The sequence below is a fragment of the Lissotriton helveticus genome, chromosome 4_1 (genome assembly GCF_964261635.1).
Source record: "Lissotriton helveticus chromosome 4_1, aLisHel1.1, whole genome shotgun sequence".
NCBI classification, from domain to species: Eukaryota; Metazoa; Chordata; class Amphibia; order Caudata; family Salamandridae; genus Lissotriton; species Lissotriton helveticus.
This window is the reverse complement of record NC_136063.1, coordinates 1,088,576,589-1,088,603,898: the sequence shown is the minus strand read 5'-3', so window position 1 is coordinate 1,088,603,898 and position 27,310 is coordinate 1,088,576,589. Positions and strand designations below refer to the sequence as shown.

Below are 27,310 nucleotides of genomic sequence, written 5' to 3'. Positions count from 1 at the left end.
GAAAGATCGTTACCGAAAGTAAGTAACTTGTTCTTCTGACAAAGACATCTAGTCGCAGATTCCTCACCTTCTGAGGCGGTACCAATACGGAGGTGGTATTTCGATTGACTTAACCAGAAAGTCCTGCAGGACCGAGCATGCAAAATGTCCATCCAGCAAACCGGTCTGCTCAGACAATACGGCTTTCTAACCATATGGAGGGACACCCATGTAGCGGTCTGGCAAATGTCCAGGACAGGGACACCGCATGCAAACACGGTGGTAGCAACTTTGACCCTGGAAGAATGAACACGCACTCCTTTTTGGCCAGTGCATAGCAGATTTTAGTGCAAAGCATGATCCTGCCGGAGATGGTTCTCTTTCCCACAGCCTGGCTGTAGTAAAGAAGGATCTGCTTTCATGGTTGCCCCATCCCCCCCCCCCACCATTTTGCTTGGTGTCAGTATGTTTTTGACTAGTCTGACTGGGTACCTGCTAATCAGGACCCCTGTCACTGTCTTTCTTCCTAAAATGACCATGGTAAGTACTTCTGTACATCCACAATTGGCTACTTGTGTACCCTTGTAAGTCCCTATTATATGATTTTAAGGTACCCAGGGCATAGGAACACAATTGGTCTTCTGTGGGCTGCAGCATGTATTGTGCCACCCATGGGAGTCCACTTAAACTGTGACTATAGGCCTGCCATTGCAGCCTGTGTGAGTTGGTGCTTGCATCTCACAACAGATATAGGTTTCCTTATATCTGAGGTCACTGCACTTAAAACCCTTACATCACCCCTAAAGTAGGCTCTACAAACCTGTGGGAGGGTGCTTGGTTATAAGTGTGAGGGTGACCCAGCATGAGCAGGACACCCCTACAAGCTCCTGAGTCGATTCTCCAGGCTTTGTAAGTGTGGTCAGCCAGTTTGATATATATAGTGGACGTTGGTCATTACGAGATGTCTAATTATATGTTGGCTGCACTGACCCGGTCATGTTTGGTATCAAACATGTTGGAATCGTACTACAACACAGATTCCAGTGTTGGAAGTATGATCCTTTGTACTGGAGGACTACTTTGGGGTACTCCCAGTACCACCGGTGACAGCCTTTCATGGTCTAGCAGCAAGCTACTGCTACTGTCTACCACAGACCAATTCTACCCTCCTGCTGCTGAGCCAAGCTCGAGCAGGGGAAGGTAGAGCATTAGGTTTCCTGTCAGAGAGGTGTGAAAACCTCCCAGACATGACTTAGTGTATTGGGCTGGGTGCCCTTTCCAACACCACCAGACTGCTTTGAAGGGCACATTTGATGATCTCCTTGCATACTCCAGTTTGAGACAGTTCAGGGAGCAATTAGCTCCTGCTCTGGTGTGAAACTGGACAAAGGACATGGGAGTATCCTCCCCTCTGTCCAGCCCCTCCTCAGGGAGGAAACTCTGAGTCGTTCCAACCCTTTCCCTAGGGTACTTAAGGGCTTACTTGTGGGTGGTTCCTTAGATTCATTGTGGGCTAAGACCCAAGCCTGGAGCCACCTCACTCTTCGAACTTCTGGATACTTGGACTTTGCCTGGTATCGAGACGGCACCATGGAAGCCTCCTGCTGGTCCTGGTATCGCTGTTCTGCAAGGCTTCTTCGCTGCCTGTGTCTGTGCTTCTTCCAGTATCTTCAACAGACCTGTGGGCATCAAAGACATCCAAAGTGATCTCATTTGGAGTGAAGGAGTCACTCTCATGCATCAGCATGCACTGCAACGAAGCTGACCGGACTGCTGCTCTTGATGTCCCACGGGTTTTGAAAGGCTCAACAAAACAGGTGGTGGTTCTGCAACTCCCTCAAGGCCTGACCTGTCCTCTCTGCAATTTTGAGGCCAGTATCTCTTGTCAGAACTGCTGGGACAGAACCCGGTGCACCGCATCGACTTGCAGTTGCCAAGGCTTGTTGGCTCTGCACTCCAGAGATCGTCGGGCTACAAGAAGCCTCAGGATCTCTTCCGGCCAAGTACAGCATCCTCACTGAACCCTCTGCACTGTGGCCATTCCTTCTTGGTGAGCTGTTTGAGGTTCTCTTGCGATTCCTGTGCCTTTGGACTGTGGGTCCTCCTGAGGGTCTTCTCCTACTTGCCCTGGGCCTGCTCGGACTCTCCTGCTTGTGGTGAGTCCTTTAGACCTTGCTGGTCCCAACGTTGCTCCTTCTTTGTTCTCCATGCCAGTGCGGTCCCCAAGGCTGGTTGGTGCTCTTGCTGGACAACAACCACCTAGTCACTGACATCCAATGTGGGACAGCGTGTGCACAGATCCTGGTCTTACTCAGTGTCACCTGGTTGTCACAGCTGCAGCAACAAGATCCTCATCATCACTTCCGAACCGTCTGACATCGGTGGGCATTTCTCTTTCGTGCCTCCTGGTCACTCCCGAGTGGCTTAGAGACTGTCACTTGCAGAATCCACTGAACTTCACCTTCTTCTCCAAAGGTACTTTTCTACAAGTCTTCCATTGACATCTATGAGGGTTTCTGACGTCTCTTCAGCCCTATGTACCCGACCTCCCTGGTGCAGGTAACCTGGTCTCTGGGGCATCCACAGGTGGGGTGGCTCGCCAACCTTCCGTCCTCCCAGGGAATCCTTCAGAGCACACTAGGAAGGGTCCTCCTTCTGCAAAACTGCAAACACAAATTCTCTATTGACTTCCATTGGGCAAGAGGCTGGGTTCCCACTTTGGACGCAGCCTCAAGGGGTTCCTAGGTACTTACCTTAGGTGGTTCCTTGTGTCCCAGGCACCTCAGGGTCTTCTGGTTTAAATCCTGTCCTGCAGTTCGCATTCCACTTTCTTAATATATGGTTTGGTCTCTCCCTGGAGACCAATCTATTTTGTGCTACTTACCTTATATTAAATGAAGTATTATTGTGTATTTGTGTTGATATCTCCGGGTACGAGATATACCAATGTGCTAGTGAGTGTTGTGTTATGAATAGAAGTATTTTTATGAGAACACTTGTGTGGTTCTTTTCCGTTTAACCTACACTGCATGATTAAACTGGTAAAATAAGCTACTTAACACTCTTTCAAGACTAGCCTGTAGATTGCTCTCCACAGCTATACTTTGCAAGCCTTCTATGGTTATCAAAGAACACTAAAATCACCATAAGGGTTGATTGGATTAGTGCAAGGTGCATCACTTAAATGTGCACCATATACTAGGCCAGCCTCCTACACTTGCCTTTATTAGCTCCCGAGAACCCCACAAATAGCGGATTGTCCAACCGGTGATCTTTGAAATGATCTATGTAAAAGCTCAGGGCTGTCTTGAGGTCCAAGCAATAGAGTCTCTACTCCTCCTTAGAGGGGTGAGGCAGACAATAGAACGTGATGAGGAGATGCGCTGAACGTCTTGGAATGGTGTCACAATTTTAGGCAAGAAAAATGCCAAAGTATGCAAGACCAGCTTGTCCAAGAAAAAGTTCTTGTAAAGCAGGTTGACACAGAGTCTGAAGCTCACTCATACACCACGCCAATGCTATGACAATGAAGAACACAGTCTTGAGTGTGAGAAACTGTTAAGAAGTGACTAAAGTGTCTCAAAGGGAGTGCATATTGGAAACCGTTGTGTAGTTTCTACCTATCAGTAGGAACTGTACGTTTGCGGACGACAAACTTAGGATGGTGCCAGACTGATTCCATGCACGAAGAGGAGTTTTCAATATTTATTTAACTGTAGTGATTCTTGCATAGAAAATGAGGGCTACATTGATTAATAGACTGAAGCAGACATAATTAGGGCTCCCGGTTATGTGGTATTTATATTTTGGTGATTTCCGTCTGTATTTATACATATTTATTTTTTGCTAATTTTACCTGTATTTATCCATATTTAATTTAGGTTTTGTGAAAAAATTAAGCTGAATTAACCACATGTAAAAATAAATACAGACAGGAAAATAAATGGTTTTCTGTCTGTATTCATCTGTAAAAATCAGTAAAAACAGGAAACATGGAGCCCTAATTATAATGAATGTCAGAACTGTGAATAATAAGAATAGTTCCACCAGCTTGTTGAGATAACTTATATCTGCATACATATACAATAATATATCTATGTAGCGTATTCCTTCAATACAGAACCCTAACCTACGTGTCTAGGGTGCAGATGTATGTTATGCTAAGAAACCCCCTTCCGGATAATCTAACCCCATTACCTGGTGGGTAAGAGTATAAGACCGCTTCAATGGTCAGTAACTGGACACCCATCATGGAGATATCAGTCAGCTGCTAGGAGAAAGCTTCAGCAAGCAGGGAATCCTCAAAGTCAGAAGAAGGGCCTCCTCTGATTATGTTTGTAAACAAAAGGTTTATATGTAGAAAATGTTATCCTTGCCTCAGGCAGAAATTGTGATCAGGCTGCCATTGTTTTTTTTTCACAGACAGCTGCATCGCCATTTGGATGTAATAATAAACACATTTGTGTCACGCATGTGAAGGCCCTGCCCCTAATGCTAAGGCAGTATGATAATGTTCTCACAAAGTGTTTCTTGTCAGCAAGGTCGGTGTTTTCAAGAAACTAGTCCAAATGTGTGTCAAAAGTCGATGTGGCAAAGAAAAGGCAACTTTAGGGAAAGACCGTTTACTGGGTCTAACTCGGGCGCATGACACCCACTCCTTGTATTAATGTAGACTAAGAGCTATCCAAAACAAATCAATATCACTATCTAAAAATATACCAGCATATATAAAAAATGCTAAAAGTGTATATGATAAACGGTGATATGAAATTCGCATTTAAAAATCAGGCACCTGTGCTATTCGGAGGCCCAAAGCATAAAGAACACATTAAAATATATAAAAGCATGAAAAAAGGAGGCAATTAACAAATTTGGAAGTTAAAAACAGGTCAAATAAAAAGTTGCCACAACACGGAGATCCAGATGCTGTTCCCAGCATGGGCAGATGATGTTCCCAGAGGCACCCCTTGGAGTGAGTCAATAGAGCAAGTATGTTCCCATCCAACCCGTACAAAAGCTGTGAGGGAGTGTATACAGCCATTTGATGATCCGTTGAAACAGAGATTAGATCCCAACCATTAGGTGCAGAGGTAATCCAGGGTAGCTCATAGAACGCAGTTAGGAGCAGAGGTATCCGCAAGGGACAGCTGCGCCTTCCGCGGGTCCACCAGCACGTGTATGTCCGAAGGTGAAACCAACTGAGAACCCAAGCACAAGTCCTAGGGCACACTCGTAGGTGCACTAGAGGCAGTGGAACACAGGCTGTACGCAATTAAGCCATACGGATCAGACCAATGCTTATCCAGTTCTTGAAGCAAAGAAATGCACCATGCATTTATGTAGAGTTGGACGTGAGGCAGTGCCAGCTCTATTTGAACACTACCTGGGGCATCCATTGCAGAGAAAAAATACTAAAAGCAATATCCCTGCAATTAAGAGCAGGACCAACAGAAAATCACCAAAGATGCTTCTGAGGCCGTGTAGATAGATGAAAGATGGATTAACTCCAAACACAGTCTGGAAGGTGCTGACCAACCAGAACCTATGCTCCTCAAAAACCCTACTATTCTAGCCATATTAGACTTATTAAAAATGCGATGGACCAGCTCCCCAAAATGTTGTGGGAAGTTAGTTAGGAAGAGCGCCTGTACTCCGAAGATGAACACGCCACCTGAAGATCAAATTTCTCCCTTGCCAAAGTTAAGGCCATATCTTTTTTAAACAAGAAGGCTTTCAGTTTGCTCAGGGTATCAAAGCACACATTGATAATATTAATTGGAGGTAACAACGTATCCTCCCTAACTACATGAACCGGCGGAAACACGACTTATGTATAACATTTTACAATGGAAGAGACGGTCACAACATATGCGACCCCTGGTTTCATCCCACAGCGACCCGGACTGTTCAACATCAGGTAACTCCCATTCGAGAGCAATCAGTTGGACGGATCATGGCCACCGGAGACCCTTTCAAGTAGCAAGACAGGTTAGCTACCGACGCACTGCATGTACGGTGCAACCAAATGTCTGTGCACTCCTAGGGACCCACTTAAAGCATTCTCGCAGTCTATGCCGCTGAGTAAGACGCCAGTGTCCTTAGTCCTACACAAAAACGTGAAAGGAATTTACCACGCTTGACCCCATCTTCTCCGCAAGCCCCCACGTCTCCTTCAACCACACCACCGAACTCCACTGGACCGACCATCGTTGCATCCACTTCTGTGAGAAAGTGCCATCTTTCTTGCATTGGTATGCCCCCACTTTTTTCTGACTGCTGATGTGCTTTGACTGAGTGTGCCCTGGGCTCCTGCCAACAAGGTACCCAGGGCCAGTGTTCCTTCCCTAAAAATGTGTTACAACTAAAACCCAATCGACATCTCTGGCCACCTGTCAGCCCCTAGTAAATGGTACCCTAGGTACCCAGGGCCTGGTGACCAGAGAAGACCCATGAGGGTTGCAGCACTTATTGTGCCACCCTCAGGGGTCCTGAACCCTGACACCCACACACTGCCTTTGCAGGCTGAGTGTCTAAGTACAGAACCAAACAAAGAGTCGACATGGCACACATGCCATGCCCACAGAACCCACTGCCCTGGCATACTTCAGTCACCCCTCTAGCTGGGTGCCCTATGCCAGAGGTGTGGGCACAGGTGCATGAGCCCTGTGCCCCTACAGTACCCAGGGCCATTCCTGGGCACTGTAAGTGCAGTGATGCCATTAAGAGTATATGGTGCTGGGAGGTGGTCATTACGAACTCCACAGCATCATAATGGCTACACTGAAGACTGACAAGTTTTGTATCAAACTTCTCAGCACATTAAACCCGCACTGATGCCAGAGTGGGATTTAATGTAAAATGCACCAGAGGGCATCTTAGAGATGCCCCCTGAAAACCTAACCTACAATCCACGTCTGGGCTGAGTGGCTGCAGAGGCTGCCACACAGCAGACATGTTGCTGGACCCCTGGGTGGAGAGCCCCCGGCTCTCCAGGGCCTCCAACCATGCACATCCTGGGCGAGGTGCTAGGTGTCCTCCCCCAGGATGGGCAAGGGGAAGCTTCAAAGGCATACCGCCTCTGTGAGCTTCTCCAGACCATATGCTGTACCCAGCAACTGGCCCCCACCAGTCCTGCCCCCCACTCTGGCGGGAAAAACTACGTCAGGAAGGGGGGTGTGTCAGCCTTTGCCAACCCCCCCCTAAGGTGGGGGAGAAGAGGTGAAGCACGACCCCAGCCATCTTGAAGATGGGGAGCCCTGCCCAATCACAGCTAGGCTCCTGCCCCCCCCTCCGACAGGAGAGAAGCAGGCTAGGGGGTGTACCCACCCCAGGACAGGGACCTATTTGTCCCTGTCCTTGCCCTACCTGTAACGCCCCTAATGAATATGCTACTTACCAGTATGCATCTGTTCTTGGCATGTAGGGCTGCTGACATTCATATCTATAGCATAGATCGCCGCCTAGTGTTGGGTCCGGATGATTGCACATTGTTGTCCTGGAAGAGTCTTCGAAGTATCACGAGATAGGTGGCTCCTCCCCTGGACTACAGTGCGCATGGGCATCGACTCCATCCTTAGATTGTTCTTAGCCATTGTGGCAAAGATGGAGTGCAATAGTGTAAACGATGACCATGCCCAAGAGTAAGTGTAAGAAGAAGTCCGCAACCGCTACGGGCGCCGGGGAGGAGGGCGGGCGATATGAATGTCAGCAGCCCTACATGCCAAGAACAGATGCATACTGGTAAGTAGCATATTCAGTTCGAGGCATGTGGGCTGCTGAATTCATATCTATAGCATAGAATACATAGCAGTCCCTCCATTAGCGGCGGCTGCCCGTGCCAGTTGCAGAAGTTTGAAAAAGTGTTCTAAGAACAGCCTGTCCTACAGCTGCCTGCTGTTTGGAATGCACGTCTACACAGTAATGTTTAGTGAACGTATGTGGTGTAGACCATGTGGCTGCCCTACAAATGTCTTCCAAAGGAATATTACCTAGGAACGCCATGGAGGCCCCTAACTTGCGTGTGGAGTGGGCCCTGGGGGGGACCGTTAAAGTGTGCTTAGCTTTGTGGTAGCAAATCTGAATACACTTAACGATCCACCTGGCTATTCCTGCTTTGGAAATGGGGTTGCCTTTGTGCTGGGCTGAGAAGGCAACAAAGAGCTGTTGTGTCTTTCGAAAATCCTTGGTTCTGTCAATGTAGTACATTAACGCTCTTTTGACATCAAGGGTGTGGAGCATTCTTTCTGCTACTGTTTCAGGGTTTGGAAAGAATGCGGGCAGTTCTATGGTTTGATTAACATGAAACTGCGACACCACCTTCGGAAGAAACTTAGGGTTAGTGCGAAGCACTACCCTGTTAGAATGGATTTGTATAAATGGCTCTTGTACTGTGAGCGCCTGTAGCTCACTAACACGTCTTAGAGACGTGATGGCAATGAGAAAAGCCACTTTCCATGTCAAGAACTGAATCTCACATGAATGCAGAGGCTCAAATGGGGGACCCATCAATCTGGTGAGGACCACATTGAGGTTCCACACAGGGGCTGGCGGGGTCCTGGGAGGGATGACCCGCTTCAGCCCTTCTAGGAATGCTTTAATGGCAGGAACCCTGAAAACAGAGAGATGCTGCCTGTTTTGAAGATAAGCCGATATGGCGGATAAGTGTATCCGAATGGAAGCATATGCTAGATTGCATTTGTAAAGATGTAACAAATAGCAGATGATATTAGGAATGGATGCATCTAGCGGGTTGATGTTGTGCTCTGTACAGTAAATGACAAACCGCTTCCATTTTGCTGCATAGCAAGCACGGGTAGTGGGCTTTCTTGCCTCCCGGATGATGTCCATGCATTCAGGAGGCAGATTAAGGTAGCCAAACTCTAAGACCTCAGGAGCCAGATCGCCAGATTGAGCTGTTGCAGATCTGGATGCTGAATGTCGCCATGGTTCTGCGTCAAGAGCCTGGGTGTGAGGCGCAGCCTTTGATGCGGCACCACGGACAGTTCTAGAAACGTGGTATACCATGGTTGGCGTGCCCACGTTGGAGCAACCAGGATGAGCGTCATCGAGTGTTGCTTGAGCTTTCTTGCCACCAGCGGAATGAGAGGTGCTGGTGGAAAAGCGTACGCAAATCTGCCTGACCAGTTCATCCATATCGCATTGCCCTGCGACTGTGGGTGAGGGAACCTGGCGGCAAAGCTTTGGCATTTTGCGTTTTCCTTTGTGGCAAACAGGTCTATCTCTGGATGACCCCACTGCTGGAAGTACGGGTGGAGTACTGATGGATGTATCTCCCACTCGTGCATTTGATGGCTGTACCTGCTGAGCAGATCCGCCATCTGATTGTCCTTGCCTGGGAGGTTCCTCTGAATGGCCCACTTCCACATGCTCTGAGCCAGATGAGACAGCTGTGGAGAGTGTGTACCTCCCTGTTTCTGGATGTAGTACATGGCCGTCATGTTGTCCGTCCGGATCAACATGACTTTGTTGCACAGATGTACTTTGAAGGACTTGAGTGCCATGAAGATAGCCATCAGTTCTAGGTAGTTGATGTGCATCTTCTTTTGCTGAGTTGTCCATAGTCCCTGCACCGTGTAGTGGAGCACATGAGCTCCCCACCCCTGGAGAGATGCGTCCGTCGTCATGATAATCTGTGGCACAGGCTCTTGAAACGGTCGGCCCTTGCAAAGGTTGTGTGGATTCCACCAATGCAGAGAGGTGTATGCCCGACCGGTCACCAACACTAGGTCTTTCAATTGTCCTTGAGCCTGAGTCCACTGATGTGCCAGGCATTCCTGGAGCGGACGCATATGCAACTATGAAGATGCAGGAGGCCATCATGCCTATCAACTGCATGAACACTCTCGCAGGAAGTGAGTGTTGTGGTTTGAACTTTTGGATGAGCGACTGGATGTTGCTTATCCTCGCTGCGTTTGGCTGAGCCGTGGCCGCCAGAGTGTCTATCGTCGCGCCCAAATACTGCCGCACATGGGCTGGCTGAAGGTGCGACTTTGGATAGTTGAGGGAAAACCCCAGACTGTGAAGAAGGTGAAAAGTGTGGGACATGTCGGCGGCGCACTGCTGGGCTGACTTTGCTTGAACAAGCCAGTCGTCCAGATAAGGGTAGACATGGACGTTCTGTCTCCTGAGGTGCGCCGCCACTGTCGCCAGACATTTCGTGAACACTCTGGGGGCTGTGGTCACCCCGAAAGGAAGGACCTTGAATTGGTAATGCTTGTTTTGGATGGTGAACCTGAGGTATTTCCTGTGGGAAGGGTGGAGTGGGATGTGAAAGTAAGCATCCTTGAGGTCTAAGGTTGCGAGGAAGTCTTCCTGGTTTAGCAATGGAAGAACCTGCTGCAGTGTTAGCATGTGGAAGTGTTCTGAGAGAATGTACTGGTTCAGGGGCCGTAGGTCCAGAATTGGTCTGAGTGACCCGTCCTTCTTCGGGATTAAGAAGTACAGGGAATATACTCCTGTGCCTTCTTCCTCCACTGGCACGAGCTCTATTGCGCCTTTTTGCAGCATGGCAAGAACCTCCTGCTGCAATAAGTGCAAATGCTCTTGTGACATAGGACGGTGTTTTGGGGGCATGTTGGGTGGAGTGGCTGTTAGCTCTAAACAATAGCCGAACTGGATAAGTTGCTTGACCCACCTGTCTGTGGTGATGGACCTCCACACTGACAGGAACCGCTGGAGTCTCCCCCCCGACAGGTTTTGGATGGTCGGGGGCAGTGACAGGGAGTCACTGTTTGTTGGCGGCAGAGGAACGGGAACTGTTGTTGCCTCTGCCTCTGCCCTTGGAGCTGTTTCCCCGGTATCCTCCTCTACTCTGCTTGGGGTACGATGATTGCGCCCCACCCTTGTTGAACTGCGACTGTTGCGACATCTGGCCCCTGGTAACACCTCGATTGCCTGAGCGACGAAAAGTGTTGCCACGAAACTGCTGGGACTGGAGAGCCCCCATGGACTTGGCAGTCTCAGTATCTTTTTAAATTTTTTCTAGGGTGGTATCAACCTCTGGACCAAATAACCTGTCTGGGTTCACCGGCTGGTTGAGGATGGTAGTCTGGATCTCAGGCTTGAATCCGGAAATTCGGAGCCAAGCCTGACGCCTCAACATCACGCTAGTGTTGATTGCCCTTGCTGCCGTGTCCGCAACGTCTAGTGCACACTTTATAGCAGCGTTGGAAATGAGCTTTCCCTCTTGGATAAGCATTTCAGCTCCCTCCTTAAACTGATCAGGTAGGTGTTGCAACAGGGTCTCTAGGGTGTCAGTGTGCCCTGTCGTATCTGGCCAATAGTGCCTGCGTGTTTGAGATACGCCAGATGTTGGCCGCCTGCGCTGCTACTCACTTCCCTGATGCCTCCAGCACTTTTGACTCTTTGTCTGGGGGAGGAGCTTCACCTGTGGTCTGTGAGTTTGCCTGTTTGCGGGCATTAGAGACTACCAAAGAGTCCAACGGCAGCTGGCCCCTTATGTAGGTTGGATCGCCAGGTGCCGGTCTGTATTTCTTCTCAATACGAGGGTTAACAACCCTAGACCTCGTGGGCTCTTTAAAAATGTCCGCAGCATGTCTGAGGACCCCTTTGAGCATTGGAAGAGTTTTCACAGTTTTTTCAGCAGTTGAGAAAGTGTCAAAAAGGAAGTCAGCCTCCACAGGGTCAGCATGCATGTCAACATCATGGTTCTTAGCCGCCCTCTCAATCAAAGCATGAAATGCTGTCGAATCCTCAGTGGGAGACGTCTTGACGTTGAACACTTGAGGGTCAAGGGCTGCATGCTGATCCCCCTGATCACCAGCGTCCACCCACGAGTCCTGTTGCTCATCAGGCTCTGTGTTGGTTGGAAAATTGTACTCCTCATCCTGCTCCTCACCATCCTCTCCATCAGAATAGGTGGGCGAGGGTGATGCACCTCGGAGAGGTTGTGTAACTATCAGCTCCACTAAGACCGGTGTGTCTTGTGCAGGCTTCTTGCGCTTCAGAGGAATAGTGTATGACTCCAAGGGCTTCGATGGCGTAATCTTCCTCTTGTAAAGCGTTCCGGTGTCGGCATCGATAAAATGCTCCGACTGCTCCGCTAATGCGGGTGGTCGATGCTTCAAACCCCCAGCTGGGGGGAGTCGTCTTCGATACCACCGAGTCTTTGGTCACCAAACGTGGAGCAAAGGCCTTCGGCGCCACCTTAGGCGGTAACGTGAAGAGGATAGGCGTCGAAGTCTGTGGCGTTGGGACAGCAAGCTTCGGTGCGGAAGGTGTCTTCGGTTCCGACGTAGAAGCCTTGTCCCTAAGTCGCTTGAGGGAGTCCGAGACCTGCTTCGTAAAGGAAGCGGATGGTTTCGTCGAACTGACCGACGGCCTCGGTCCGCCCCCAGGGGAAGACGAGAGCGATGTCGCCTTCTGTGTTTGTGATCGAGGCGCAGGAGCATCCTTCACCGGTGCGCCACGATCTTTGACCACCGTTGCCGACGGCTTCGGATCGGCAGCCTTGACCTTTGGCGTCGGGACCCCAGACTTCGGCTCCGCGCCCTTGGTTGACTTCGCCTCGACAGGCCTCTTGGCTTTCGGCTCGACGGCCTTGTCAGTTGCGGTCTCGACAGCCTTCTTGGACTTCGGGTCGACTGCCTTGCTCGACACCGATTCGACGGCCTTCCTTGAGCCCGGTTCCTTGGCCACTTTCGGCGCCGTTGCTGGCTCGACAGCTGTCTTCGGCTTCGAGGCCTCCGAAGACGACGGCGTCGATGGGGGACCAGACGTCGTCGGTTTCGATGGCGTGTCGGCCATCTTTGTTTTCGTCGATACCGTTGGTTTCAGTTTCGATTTTGACAATGGCGGCTCCGCTGAAGTGTCCGTAGCCGGGCCGGAAGGCGGGGCCGTGGATTTTGGTGGAAGGTCTCGGGTAAGGCCATGTGGCGATCCCTCGACCTGAGCCTTAGTAAAAGTACGAACGGGGTATAGCTCTTCCTCCGAGCTATCTTCCATGGCCCCGTAGGCCTCGTCGACGTCCCCTACCTCGTCGACGACTCCCTCCACGTCTTGGTCTTCAGCGTCCGCTTCGTAGTCGGACTCGACGACCACCGGTGGAGGTGAAATTTGAAGTTGAACTTGCTGCTCGTCCGCGTCTTCGTTGACGAAGATGTCCACTGGTGCCGGAGCTGATCGCCGGGCCTCGAGGCGCGCCGCGAGCCGAAGCTTGATGGTTTTCTTGGAACGAAACCTGGAACAGGCCATACAGTTGGCCTCGTTGTGGTCCGGCGACAGGCACTTGTTGCAGACCGGGTGGACGTCGATGTGTGGGTACTTGGATCCACACACGGGACAGTGCTTGAACGGACTCCGCTCCATGCCGTCGAAAGTCTTGCTGCGTTGACTGGGCCTCGATCCCCGAAGAGTCACACGACCCCCGGATATCCGACTCGATGAGTTGGAGAAGTCTGGCACCGAACGCAAACAATACCGACGGTGAAAGGAAGGCCTTTTGGCCTTGAAAAAAGTTTGTTTTTTCGATTCCGAACCGGAGTTAACGAAATCACATCCGAACCCTATGGCGGAAAAAAACAATCTAAGGATGGAGTCGATGCCCATGCGCACTGTAGTCCAGGGGAGGAGCCACCTATCTCATGATACTTCGAAGACTCTTCCAGGACAACAATGTGCAATCATCCGGACCCAACACTAGGCGGCGATCTATGCTATAGATATGAATTCAGCAGCCCACATGCCTCGAACATTCAGTTTTTAGAGGCTCCCTCAACATTCCTTCCTCAGATCACGATAAGAAAAGAAGAAAGAAGATCAAGAAGAAGAAGACCCGCCGTGCAGCTGCTAACTACAGGAAGACAACAACTGACTTTGCCCCAGCCCTACTGGCCCGTCGATCCTGGAACCTGCTCCTGCCTAATCCCGGCGACTCCTGCGGACAGCAACATTGGGACACCCAGAGGACCTGCCTGCCTTTACCCTCTTAAAGCCTGGGACTCCCATCAACAGAGGCTCTGCTGCAACAACACCCCTGGTGCCAGCCAGGAAGCTCCGGACCAACCCACTCTGCACCCGCCGAGCCCGGCCCGTGCCCGAGTTATCCAGGACCACGAGGACGTCCCCCGGTGACTGGGATCCGAAATTCAGTGCCCAAAGATCCTCCTCGACGACCCCGACGATGCCTGCAGCCTCAGGACAGAGGATACCTCCGACCAGCAGGGGGTAAGATTTCCCGACCTCAAAAGACAACCCTGTACCCGGCACCCCTCTGCCCCCTGTGCCCAACTCCTGGGTGCCTATCCTCCAAGATCCCAACTTACCCCTCGAAGTGCTGGTCGCTCCAGAAGATACTACGTCCCCGAGCCTGCAGCCTTTGGTCCCTTTTCAAGTTCCTCATTGAATAACATTGAGCGCCGGACGGCTCAAAAGCACCCTGCACCCAGCCACCCGAGTGGCCCTGGCAGTGCAACCTGTACCCCTATCCTACTTCCCCATTTGCCCTGAGCAAGTGACCAGGAGCCCAGCTCCCACAGCCGCGTGGCCTGCTAGCCAGCAGCCACCAACCGGAGGCCCCCTTTCCCTCTTTGGATAACATTGGGCCTAACTACCCCTGCACCCGGCTGCCCCTGTGCCGCTGGGGGTGAACCAACTGTACTTACCTGACCCTGGGGGACCCCTGAGTCTATGCCCAGAACCCTAACTTCACCAGCCAAGTACTCACCTGGAAATCGATAACTCACTTGCCTGCCATTGGATTACATTGACTGGTTTGACTCGAATAATCTTCTAAGTGTGAAGTTTGGGAAACTAAAAATATTCATATAAAATCACCCGAATTCCGAAGTACTCACCTGTGATCATGGGAGAAGCCAGTACTGTACCTTGTAGCCCAGTACCGAACTGCAAAAGTAATCCTTACCGGGTTTACTAGTAATCTGTATTTTCTCCATAGGAATCCATTGTCTGCTTTTCTATGAAATTTCTTCGAAGTGTCTACTTTTGAAAACTTGAAATATTCTGTAAAAATCATACGAAATACTGAAACCCAATTACTCACCTGTTTTAAGTTGAGACCCCAGTGCTGGACCCAGGAGCCCAGTACTGGATTACAAAAGTAACAAGATCATACTTTACCTGCAACCTGAATTTTCTCCCATTGGATAACATTGCCTGTTTTTCATTGAAAAGTTTCTAAGGGTGTACTTTTAAAACAGCTTTATATTCCTGAAAAATCACTACCATAACTAAAACGATTTTACTAAATTGGTTTCAGCTTAGACCCCAGGACTGAACCTAGGATCCAGTCCTGGAACTACCAAAGTAATCTACAAAGTAATCAACTGTACATATATGATGAAAACCCACTGAGCTCAATGGTATAGTGTGTCTAGAATTGTGTTGCCTACTGCAACCCCTGTATCTATTTTTTTTTTTGCTTTATTTTTTTTTTGTTTTTTTTGTGTCCTCATTTGCCGTTACCCTAGTGCAAAGAAAGAACCGCCAACCACCATTGTGTGCCTCTGCATCCGGACCTGCTAACATGGCACGGCCACAGGAGCACAAGACTTTAGATTGGCGGAAGATGGAGACCTTTACACAACAGGGAGACCTACGTCACTCCATCTAGGCACTTTAACGCCTGTTGAACCAACACATTCCTGGGAAGACCCTTCAACCAGTCCATGGAGTAGGAAAAAGGCATAATCATAGGACCCGAGGGGAAAAAAAAAACCCCGGTCGTCCTACCTCCAATTTGCCAGGAAATCCCAGAAAGCAAGCCTTTGCCTACTGCAGGATCTGGCCAAGTCCACCACCGAAACTTCATAAAGAGACGTCGACCATCCTGCATAGGTTGGCGGAGCCGGATCCACCCAGAACCTGCAGATCTGTCTCCTGGCCAGAAGAATTGCGTAGAACAAAAAAGATCTGGCGTGCCCAGTGATGTTGTCGTCTAAACCAAAGATAATCAGAGGGAGAGAGATGCACAATGTCGTATTGAGTATAGAAGACAAAGCCTCCAACACCTTTTCCCAAAAGTGACTGATAACAGGGCACTCCTTAAACATGTGCACATCCGCGGCCTCCAGCAAATTGCATTTTTTCCCAGGCTGATATTTAGCTAGCTTCTGAGGGGAGAGGTATATTCGATGTAATGTGAAGAGGTGGTTTTTTTTTCAGCCATGCTGGTTTCACAAGCTTGTTTAACAAAGAAAATGAGGTTTGCCAATTCGACTCCCCCTGGTCTCCCATCACTCCTCCCCATAACTTCTCAGGGAGTACAAACTCTCCATCTATTTCTTCTAGGATCCCCCTGTACCAACATGAAACCTCCTTTCCCCCCCCTGGCCTCGTTACCAATAGATTTTCCAGCTTGCTGACTTTCCCCAAGGGAGCCCTCTTCCTAAGCATTGCCTGAGCCCAACTAGTCAGTTGTAGATACTTAAAGCTAGAGAGACGTGGCCCGACTTTGTCCCGCAGGTCCTCCCAGGATATCATGGAGCCGCCTGAGATCAACTCTCCCCAGGTCCGAAGTCCAGCCTCTCTTATAGGACACGCCAAACTGTCTTTAAGAACGGGGGGAGTTCCTGGCGAGTCCCACAGGGGTGCTGCGTTAGAGAAATAGCTGAGCCCTAATTTCTTCTTAATTATAAACCAGCTCTTAGCCAATGATTGGAGAATTTTAAGTTTTACTTTTTTAAAACATTTTTGATCTCCAAACTTATAGAGAAAACCTTCTGATGGAAGACCGGCACCTTCTAACATAGCTCGAAACATCCTTCCCCTAGCGTTGTCCAATGGTGTCTTTAAAAGCATTCTAAAAAAGGATAATTCAAACGCCCAGGCGTAGTATTGTAGGTCTGGTAGCGTCAACCCCCCTTTTTCCCTCCTCCTCCTCAGCTTCTTCCAGGCCAAACGTGTGGCTCCATATCTCCAAATGAATGAATTGACATCCTGTTGACACTTGGCTATTTGTTTACTGTCAAAAGCCATTGGAATAGAGTTAAACAGAAAAGTATATATGGGCAAGATGGACATTTTAATTAGATTTATCCTCCCAAAGATGGATAAAGGGAGGTGATTCCAAGCCTTAAGCTTCTTCCGACATTCGATTTGTACTCGCTCCAGATTTTTAGCGGCGATATTACTGACATCTTGAAAGATTCTGATGCCTAGATAGCGCATAGAGGACACAGTCTCCACAAGAGTGCTAGTGGTATTCCAGGTCATGATTTTCGTTTTACCAGAGTTTATCTCGTATCCTGAAATCTTACCAAACTCCTCTGCCCTCTTGATCACTGTTGGGAGAGCCTGATCTAAATTAGATGTCATTATTAGGATATCATCAGCATACAGAGCTACCCGCTTTTCCCAGCCTCCAAAGCTAAATGATGTTATATTTGCCTCTTCTCTAAGAATCTGAGCAAAAGGCTCAATATAAAGATTAAAGAGAAGGGGGAGAGCGGGCAGCCCTGCCTTGTTCCTCTAGAGATGGTAAAGGGCTCTGTCAAAAGATTGTTTACCAAGAGCCTGGCCGTCGGAGCTTTATAGATAAGAGATATCATTCGGCAGAAGTTTACAGGTAGATTGAATTTCCTCATGACTACAGCCAGATAGGCCCAATTGACCCTATCAAAGGCCTTTGTTGCATCCAACGTAAAGGCAGCAAACGGAAGAGAAAAGGTGGTGGCGATGTCAATTGCCCCAACTAGATCTTGCGTGAGGTCTGATAGCTGTCTGCCCTTAACAAAACCCTTTTGATCATCGTGAATAATTGTGCTAGCCACCGCCCCCAGCCTAGCCGCCATAATAGCAGCAAAGATTTTATAATCACTATCAAGGAGTGATATCGGGCGATATGACCCACAATCACTCAAGTCTTTCCCTGGTTTTGGTATTAAAACCACGGTGGCATCATTCCAAGACTTAGGAGGATCCGAGCCTTCCAAAAGAATGCTGTTAAAAACAGCAGCCAAGACCGAAACAATCTCTCCGCTTAAGGCTCTATAAAGTTCCCCTGGTAGCCCGTCCGGGCCTGCTGCCTTTCCCCGGCTTACCTGCCCTAGTACCTTGCTAACTTCCTCCACAGAGATCTCTCTTTCCAAGGTCTTGCTTTGCTCTGTCGAGAGCCTAGGGGTGGAAATTGGATTTAACCAGGCCTCACACCCCTGTATCTATTGTGTTCACAAAGTTTATTGCCTCTTTGCAAAGTAATTACATGAGAGTACTCCTATTGAGAAAAAGTATATTTTTATACCCGTTGGTTCTAAAAATAAAACTATATCTGTTGATCTAAAAACAATTGGCTTGGAGTTCAGTCCTTGAGTGTGTGAAACCTTTTGCTGACTGAGTGTGTACAACAAATGCTTTACACCGTCCTCTGGTACTGCCTTACTGCTCAACCAAGCTACCACTTTTGGAAGTAAGGTCAGTCCTGACTTTAACCTCTGTTATACCTCTGGGATTTGTGGACCCTATACACACTGTACCTCATTCTGGTCCAATATTTATAGTGCCACTTTCTCACAACTTCCCCTTCAAGAAACCCACCACCGCATCTAACAGATGCCTCGCCGCTGCTGGAGCAAAGTCACCGAAAACCAGCTAACCACCACCCTCGCCCAGAGCCCACCCGCCAACCCCACCGACCCAGACACCACCGCCCGCAACCGCCGACAGTGGATCAACGACTGCGCCAACACCCTCGCCCGATCAAGAAACCCTCCAACAGTCACACCAACAAGAAAGCCAGCTGGTTCACTGAAGACCTCCTAGCCTCCAAGCAAACCTGCCGAAAGCTGGAGAAGATCTGGCTCCGTGATCGAACACCGGACAGCCACGCAGCCCACAAGAATGCCACCTGCATACACCATCACCTCATCAGATCTGCCAAAAGGGCCTCCTTCAAACACCGCCTAGACAACAATGCGCACAACAGCAATGAGCTCTTCGACATCATGAAGGAACTCTCCAACCCCAGCTCCAACACCAACGACGTCCCACCCTCGCAAGACCTGTGCAACTCGCTGGCCACTTTCTTCCACCGCATGATCGCAAACATCCGCGACAGCTTCAATGCCACGACCGCCCCGACAACCACTGAGACCTCCGCCCCCATGACCACCATCCGCACCAACCGCCTGCTCTCCTGGACCAACATCAACGACACCATCAAGATCATGAACACCATCCACTCCGGATCTCCATCAGACTCATGCCCACACCACATCTCTTACAAAGCCAGCACATCCATCGCACCCCATCTCCGGAAAGTCATCGACAACTCCTTCGAAACAGCAACCTTCCCGGAGAGCTGGAAGCACGCCGAGATCAATGCCTTACTCAAGAAACCCAAGGTGGACCCCAAGGACCTCAAGAACTTCCGGCCCATCTCCCTGCTCCCGTTCCCTGCAAAGGTCGAGAAGAAAGTCAACGAACAACTGACCCGCTACCTCGAGGGGAACAACATCCTGGACCCTGCCCAGTCCGGATGTATAAGGTCATAGAATAGTTTTACCTGTACTGCGTAATCAGGAATGTATGTTCTGTCAAAATTTTGAAATCCTAATATGGATTGCAATCTTTCATGGGTCGTTGGCAGTTGGAGCTATGCACATTTTTCTAAAACATGCGTCTCTAGGCTCTTGCCTTCACTTGACAACTTGTAGCCCAAAAATAGGAGACTGGGGTGGACAATTTTCGATTTTTTGGAATTTAATCTGTAACCCATGTGGGCAAACCCCAAAACTATTTGGTCCACTCTGGTCAAGTACTTCATCAGATCATCATCCGTTAAGTATGTCATCGACAGAGTCCTGTCAGCTCCTGAGGCGAAAAGCCGGGAGATTTTTAACTTAAGTTTTAGCTGTGTGGTGTAATAACTCTGTGTTTTTAACAGACTTACTGCTGCTATTACGTGCACTTTCCCAGCGAGCCGATCTCAGCGCTCACGAGGGATTTGACACACCTGCGCTGGTTGAGGGGAAGACTGCGGCCACGCCCACCACCCTCAGGCCACGCCCCCTCTCCAGCATAAAAACATGTGCTTCCCCCGGAAGCGCAGCGGACGGGTGCAGCAGGCGCGCCGGCTGCGCGCCGAAGGCGCGCCTAAGGCAAGCCCGTCTGCGCCCGTCCGCGCCCGTCCGCGACCGGATCGCGCCCAGCGCCAGCCATGCTGCCTGTGCCCGTTCACACAACCAGAGGATTGTCTGGACCAGTGCTGAGCTACGGTCATTGAACGTCGCCACTCCTTGTCAGTCGCCTGAGCTCAATTTGACTAATCTGGATTTACCCCGTTTGCTCACGCTGCCAAAAGTCACTTGGCGACGTCTCTCCCCAAACAGTCACACCTCTCAAAACAGCAAGCCGACTACCACCCAACACTTCCACTACTCACTTTAGGATCGGGCTACTTAATTGTAGATCCCTCCCCAAGCATGCTGATGATTTATGCTTGCTGATAGCGGACTCTGAATGGGATGCCTTGTGCCTTACAGAGACATGGCTCAACGAAGATAACATGGCATCCATTTCGCTAGCAATTCCTCCCGGCTTTAAACTTAGCTTTTCTAATAGAAAGGAAGACAGAAGGGGTGGCGGAGTGGCTTTTATCTACAATGATAAATACACACTGCTGTCCTCCACTCCTACCACATTTCCGGGTATAGAGGGGTTACACTTCTGCCTCCAAATCACCGCCCAACTGTCTCTAACAGGTCTAATCTTCTATAGACCCCCAGACTGCCCGGCGTCATCCCTGTGTGAGCTTATGGACTTCATAGTCCTAAGCTCTTTAGTCCACCCGCACTATATCGTAGCCGGTGATTTTAATATTTATGCCGACAATCCAGATTGTCCTCAGGCTACTCACCTTATCGCAACCCTGCAAGCTGCCAATCTAACTCAAGTTATTTCGGGCCCCACGCATCGGGCGGGGCACATGCTGGACCTTTTCTTTTCTAACATACTGAATACAAAAGCTAAATCTCCGATACCATTGTTATGGACGGATCATTTTTTAATTACTCTGTCAATATCACTCTCCTCTCAATCTCAGATTACAGGGAAACGCTCCTATGTGCGGAGAAAATGGGACAATTTATCAGCGGACATCTTATGCCCGGCTCTTATAGAAAATCCCCTATCTCTAACCTCTGATGTAAACTCCGATGCAGTATCAATGAATTGTTGGATTGGCAACCTAGTGGATTCTCTCGCCCCGGCCAGAATCGCAACGTCGCGCAGAGAATAGCCCTCTGCACCGTGGTTCTCCCCTGAGCTGATGGCCGAAAAAAGCAAATGCAAAAAGTTGGAGCGCCTTTGGCGAGCAAATGATGGTGATTCAGCCAAAACCAGCTATAAAAAAGCCCTTCATGCCCTCCACTTATCCATAAAAAAAGCCAATAAAATCTTCTTCGCGACTTCCATCCAGCAGGCGGAGCAATCAAGTAAAGAAGTTTTCAAGATTGTTCAATCTTTCTTTAAACCCAGAGCCATTGAGACTGAAATCATCCCATCCGTAAGACTCTGTGAAACTATCTCAGATTTCTTTGACACAAAAATAATAAAAGTGTATGATACCTTTACGGACTCCGAGCCTACAGTTATGGCTGAGTTGGGAGATACAGAGCCACCCGCTACCTCTTTAAATCAATTTCATCCTATCACCCTCACTGAGGCACTGAAAGAAATACTAAAACGCAAATCAGGGGCACCTGATGATCCATGCCCACCCAAACTCTGGAAATTGATGTCGGATGCAATTGTAGTTCCCCTTTTACATATATGGAACACGTCCATTGAAACTGGCACGTTTCCGGACTGCTGGAAACAGGCCACACTCCTCCCATTGAAAAAAAAAACTAATGGCGCGCCGGACGATCTGAGCAATCTCCGACCCATCTCCCTTCTAGCAGCCCCTGGAAAAATGCTCGAAAAGCTGATCCAACGTCAGCTAAATAGCTTCATTGAAGAAAAAGGCGCCTTACATGAAACTCAGTCTGGCTTTAGGGCCGGTTTTAGCACCGAGACGGCCCTCATTGAGGTTGCTGAGTCGATCAGGTGGTCCTTAGATTCAGGAGCATCAGCTATGCTGGTGCTCCTGGATCTATCAGCTGCTTTTGATACGGTGGATCATAGCAGACTGCTGCGGCGGCTGAAGGACATAGGACTAGGAGACAAGGCACTGAGTTGGCTCCACTCCTACCTCACAGATCGGTCCCAGAAAGTGGCGCTGGGCACCTTCTCTTCTAAACCCAAACGCCTTTGGTGCGGTGTCCCGCAGGGGTCGGCACTCAGCCCTTTGCTGTTTAATGTCTATCTGGCCCCACTTTTCTCTCTGTTTGCTAAATGGGGGGTCAAGGCAATTTCGTATGCAGATACGCAATTGGTCTTCCCCTATAATGACACGTCGGAGGCAGCTTTTAGTAAAATCAGGGGCTGTCTTCGAGACGTGGCTAGCTGGATGAACACAAATAAACTTAAAATGAATGCTAGCAAAACGGAGGTGTTATTCTTTGGAAAACATAAACATCCCCCCCGGACTTGTGGTGGCCGCCTGAAATGGGCCCAGCCCCTTCTCCCGGAATCCATGCAAAAAACCTGGGAGTAAGATGGGATGAGAATCTCTCCTTCTTGCCGCACATACAACAGCTTACCGCCGGCTGCCTGCACAAACTTAGAAATCTTCGTAAATTCCTGCCTCTTCTACCAGTCGAGTGTCGCAAAATGGTTGTCCACGCGACAATTACATCTCAACTAGACTACTCAAATGGTCTTTACCTTGGTCTACCCAAATATCTGGTCCAACGCCTACAGATCGTGCAGAATGCGGCTGCGAGACTGATAAAACGCATTCCCTTTAAGCATCATGTCTCTCCGCATCTGCACGAGCTACATTGGCTCCCAGTGGCAAGCAGAATTAAATTCAAGGTGTTAACCTTGGCGTTCAGAGCGCTAAAAGGTACCTGCCCCAACTACTTAAAACTTCGACTCCCTCGGTATCACCAAGAGCGACAGCTGCGATCTAACTCTATGCTTAAGTTAACTATCCCGCGTGTGAGGAAAGCCAGACTTGGAGGCAGGTCCTTCTCGGCTGGCACGGCGAAACTCTGGAACACCTTGCCCTCTGCCATCCAATCTGCCACGACAGAAGCTAGTTTTAGGAAGCTCCTAAAAACTTGGCTTTTTATGCACTAAAACTTGAATTTTCTCTTGGCTTCTCGCTCGCTGTTGAAGGACTCGTTAGCGCCGGGACACCTCACCCAGAGGTAGCTGTTCGCGCTTTACAAGCATCTGTATTATTATTATTATTATTATTAAAATGCCTGATCATCAAAGTTCTCTAGTAATTCTGTGACTCTGGCTAAAAACAGCCCAGGGCTATTCTTATACCACTGTGGTAAACAGCAGAATTGTTTGTGAGCCTAGCGCCTTGAAGGCAGTCACATATCTGCTTCCTGGTGCTACATTTTGGCAGAAGAATCCATTTGAGATATCTAATGTTTTGGATTTCTTCAGAACAATGCTATTCATTAGTGTGGCAATGTGCACATGTTGTACTCAAAATGTGCAAGTAGCTGTGTTCAGATGTCTGTAATCGAATACTAGACTGTAGGATTAATCTGGCTTCATTACAGGAAACAGGATTATTCATAGAGGTGGTGCACATTTTAAATACACCTTGATATTCAAGTTGTTCTAATATTTCTCTAACTTGTTGTTTAGCTTCAGCTTTTATTGGACATCATTTTGAGGTCGTGGGTGTGTCGTTAATGGTCTATCATAAGGTAAAGTCCACATTTGTAAAGCGCACAATCACCCGTAAGGGTCTCTAGGCGCTGGGGGCCGTCGGGAAGATTAAGCGAGCTATTGCCCAGAGTCACATGGTGCTGGGCTAACCTGCCGCCGGAGCCGGGGATCGAACCGTGGTCCCCAGATTCCAGCGTCAGTCGCCCTGGCCGCGGCGAACCATCATCCCACTCCACATGGTTTCGGTATAACACAGGAGATAGCGTAAAGCCCACTCCCTAGCGTATGAGTGTTTAACTGATTCTGGAATGAGATTGGAGAAATTTGGCATAATTACAGTCTACACTTTTGGGCAGTCCATTACAAAGTCAGGTGGCCGATTCTTTTAGACCAGTAAAATGTTTGTAGGAAACAGGGTTTGTGTTGCAGTAATTCTCCCCCAAACGTTTTGCCAGGTTTCTGATGCATTTTGACAGAATGTGCCCGTGGCTCCTGCCAATCAGGTTCCCAGGAACTGTGTTTTTTCCCAAAACAGTACTATTGCTCCCACAATTCGTCCCCCCTCTGTCCCACATATAAGTCCCTTGTAAAAGGTGCCAGTGGTACCAAGGACCTTGTGACCAGAGAGGCACCCTTAGAGATGCAACCTGTAGTGTGCCACCCTAAATGACCTCACACCAAACCCATACACCCTGCCATTTCTGGTTACGTGTTGGGGTGTAGCTAAACAAAAGAGTTGACATGGCACACCTTCATGGGTGCCCTGCCTACACATCACTGCCTGTGGCATAGGTAAGTTATCCCTCTGGCAGGCCTTACATCCCTAAAGCAGAGTTTACCATACCACATAAGAGGGCATAGCTGCATGAGCAAAATGCCCCTACAGTGCCAGAGTCCATTCTTGGACAACATGTGCAGTGAAGCCAATTTGAGTACATCGGCTGGGAGTTTGCCAACACTAACTCCACAGCTCTAGGATGGCTTTACAGAAGACAAACATTTTGGCACGATACTTCTCAGCATAATAAACACACACTGATGCCAGTGACAGATTTATTATAAAATGGACTCAGTGAGCATCATAGAGATGCCCCCTGAAAAAAGACCAACTTCTAGTGCATATGCTGACCAGTCTCATCCAGCCAGCCATCACCAGACAGGTTTCTCACCTCAAGGGTTGAGAGCCTTTGTGCTCTCGGAGGTCAGGAACAAAGCCTGCTCTGGGTGGAGGTGCTTCACACCTCCCCCTTGCAGGAACAGCAGCACTTGGTGGTGAGCCTCAAAGGCTCTCTCCTTGCATTATGCTAATTTGGGCAGCTCCAACTAGTGGAGATGTCCGCCCCCCAGTCCCAGCCCCACTTTTAGGCAGCAGGACAGGCAGGAAAATTAGCAAGCAGGGTAGGAGTTTTCACCTTGGCTTGGCACACCCCTAGGGGGGCCAGGATCTGAGGTGAACCCCTTTCTTGAGAATTATCCATCTTGGTTTGGAGGATTAGACGCAATAGGAATAGGGATGTGCCCCTCTTCCAAAGGAAGGGGCACCCAAAGAGTGTAGTCACCCTAAGTGACAGTAGCTATTGGCTACTGCCCGCGACATCCGTAACACCCTTAAATTTAGCATTTAAGGGCTACTCTGAACCTTGTTCTTCAGATTTGACGACCTGAAGTGGGTCAAAGAGCAGTGCAGCAGCGAAGGAGGAAGATGGCAACTGACTTGGCCGCAGCCCTACCAGCCTGTCTCCCACTTCAAGGACTCTGCTCGCAGAAAACAGCATGTCCCGCAGTCAGCAACCTTCAAGAACCCTAGAGACCTGAACTCCCTTCTACAAGGACTCTTTTCTCTCGTGGACACCAGATTTGTCCATAAAGAAACAACTCAGAGGACCCCGAATCTAAGTGGATCCGCGACGCTTGCTGCACTCTGCACTCATCACCCATGCCGGCTGGCAATCCTGACCTGGGATCCAGCATTGGATGACTTCACCTGACCTCCCTGATGATGCCTGCAGTCTTATCCTGATGCCCCCCGACCTCAACCGAATCCAGTGAGAAACCCGATGCCTAAAGACAGCCCTGTACCTGCAGCCCCCAGGTCATGGAGTGCCAGACCAATGGCCTTTGTACACTGCACCCAGCCGAACCCGAGCTGCTGGTCCAGCAGCTTTGGTGCTACTTGGTGGTCCCTACAATGCTGACCTCAACCCCCAGGGCCTGTGTCCCTGAACCGCGGGTACTTGCCTGCGACTGGTGCATCTTTGACGTAACCCCAGCTCCCATTGGCTAACATTGGGCCCAGTGACCTCTGCACCCGGCTGTATCAGTGCCTCTGGTGGTGCAGTACCTACCTTGGCCCGACACTTGCCCAGTGTCGGTCAAACCCTCCAAAGACTGAACTTCTAAGTAGAGTGCTTACCTGCAAATTACTTACCTGTCATTCCTCCCATAGGATTGCATTGCTTTTCTATGGATTGCACTAAGTGTTGATTCTGAGAATAATACAAAGTATCTCCTTTGACACTGAAAAGTATTACATGCACCTGTAAAGTATTGTGATTACCAGCATTTGCCAACTGAATATGGAAAGTATTACATTCCTGAAAAATCTACTTACGTGTAACGGAGTTCAACATGGTTCCTAAAATAAGAGTAATTAAAGTAATATTTTTGCAAACATTGGCCTGAAGTTAGCCATTGAGTGTGTGTTCCTGCCTTGAATGAGTGTGTACAACAAATGCATTCACACTACCCTCCGATAAGCCTTACTGCTCAGCCCAGCTACCACTAAACTGAGAGTAAAGTATCCTCTGCTATACCTCTGGGGAGTTGCTGGACTCTGGGCACAGGGTACCTCTTATTGGTACAGTATATACACAGCCAGCTACCTCCAAGGTCATAACCTTGAGTTAGTTACTCCCAAAAGAGGACATTAAAACATCTGGGAACGTCCCCTCCAACTGCAGATGGACTTCAAATAATCGATTTGGGCCGCTGACCAATGTATCGGGTGTTTCGACCGTGATATACGCAGGACGCGCGCAGGCGCGCGCCGGGCAAAGCCCGGGCCCGTTTGAGCCCGTTAGAGAACGGGACGGGGCCCCCCCCCTTTTATCTGCAAATAAAGGTTAGTACACATGTACGCAGACTAGCAATTTGTACATAATTAGAACTCATACGTAATAATTACTGTAAGTGAGTTCTGCAGTGGTTGTCTCCAGGCCTCCTATTGTAATGACTACTTCCAAAGTGGGGAAGGGTAGGAAGACCACCAACGGCGGGTCAATAGTTGGTACCCTGGACCAATTCCTTACGAGAGCATCATCCTTGTTGGCCCACGAAATAGAATTGACTGAAAAGAGGCTATCCTTAGACCCTGCCTTCGACAAACGGTCATCTTTGGGTATGCTGGTACATGCAATGTCGCCTAGTTACCAACAAGGGACAGAGTCTGATATACCAGGCGCTAATGGCGAGGGGAACAATCCATCACAAGCTGCTGTAGGTTCGCCAATCGCTTCTGCAACTACGGATGCTGCCTTAGCCACCCAAAGTTTATCTAATCACAATCATGAGCATTCAGGATCATTGACTCCAAGACCAAAAA

General features: G+C 49.2%; 1 protein-coding gene across 1 annotated transcript in view; it reads right to left on the bottom strand.

Annotated features, from left to right (window-relative positions):
- The window catches only part of ERP44 (endoplasmic reticulum protein 44), a 552,790-nt gene that overhangs the window by 271,974 nt on the left and 253,506 nt on the right, over positions 1–27,310 (bottom strand). The window lies entirely within an intron of this gene.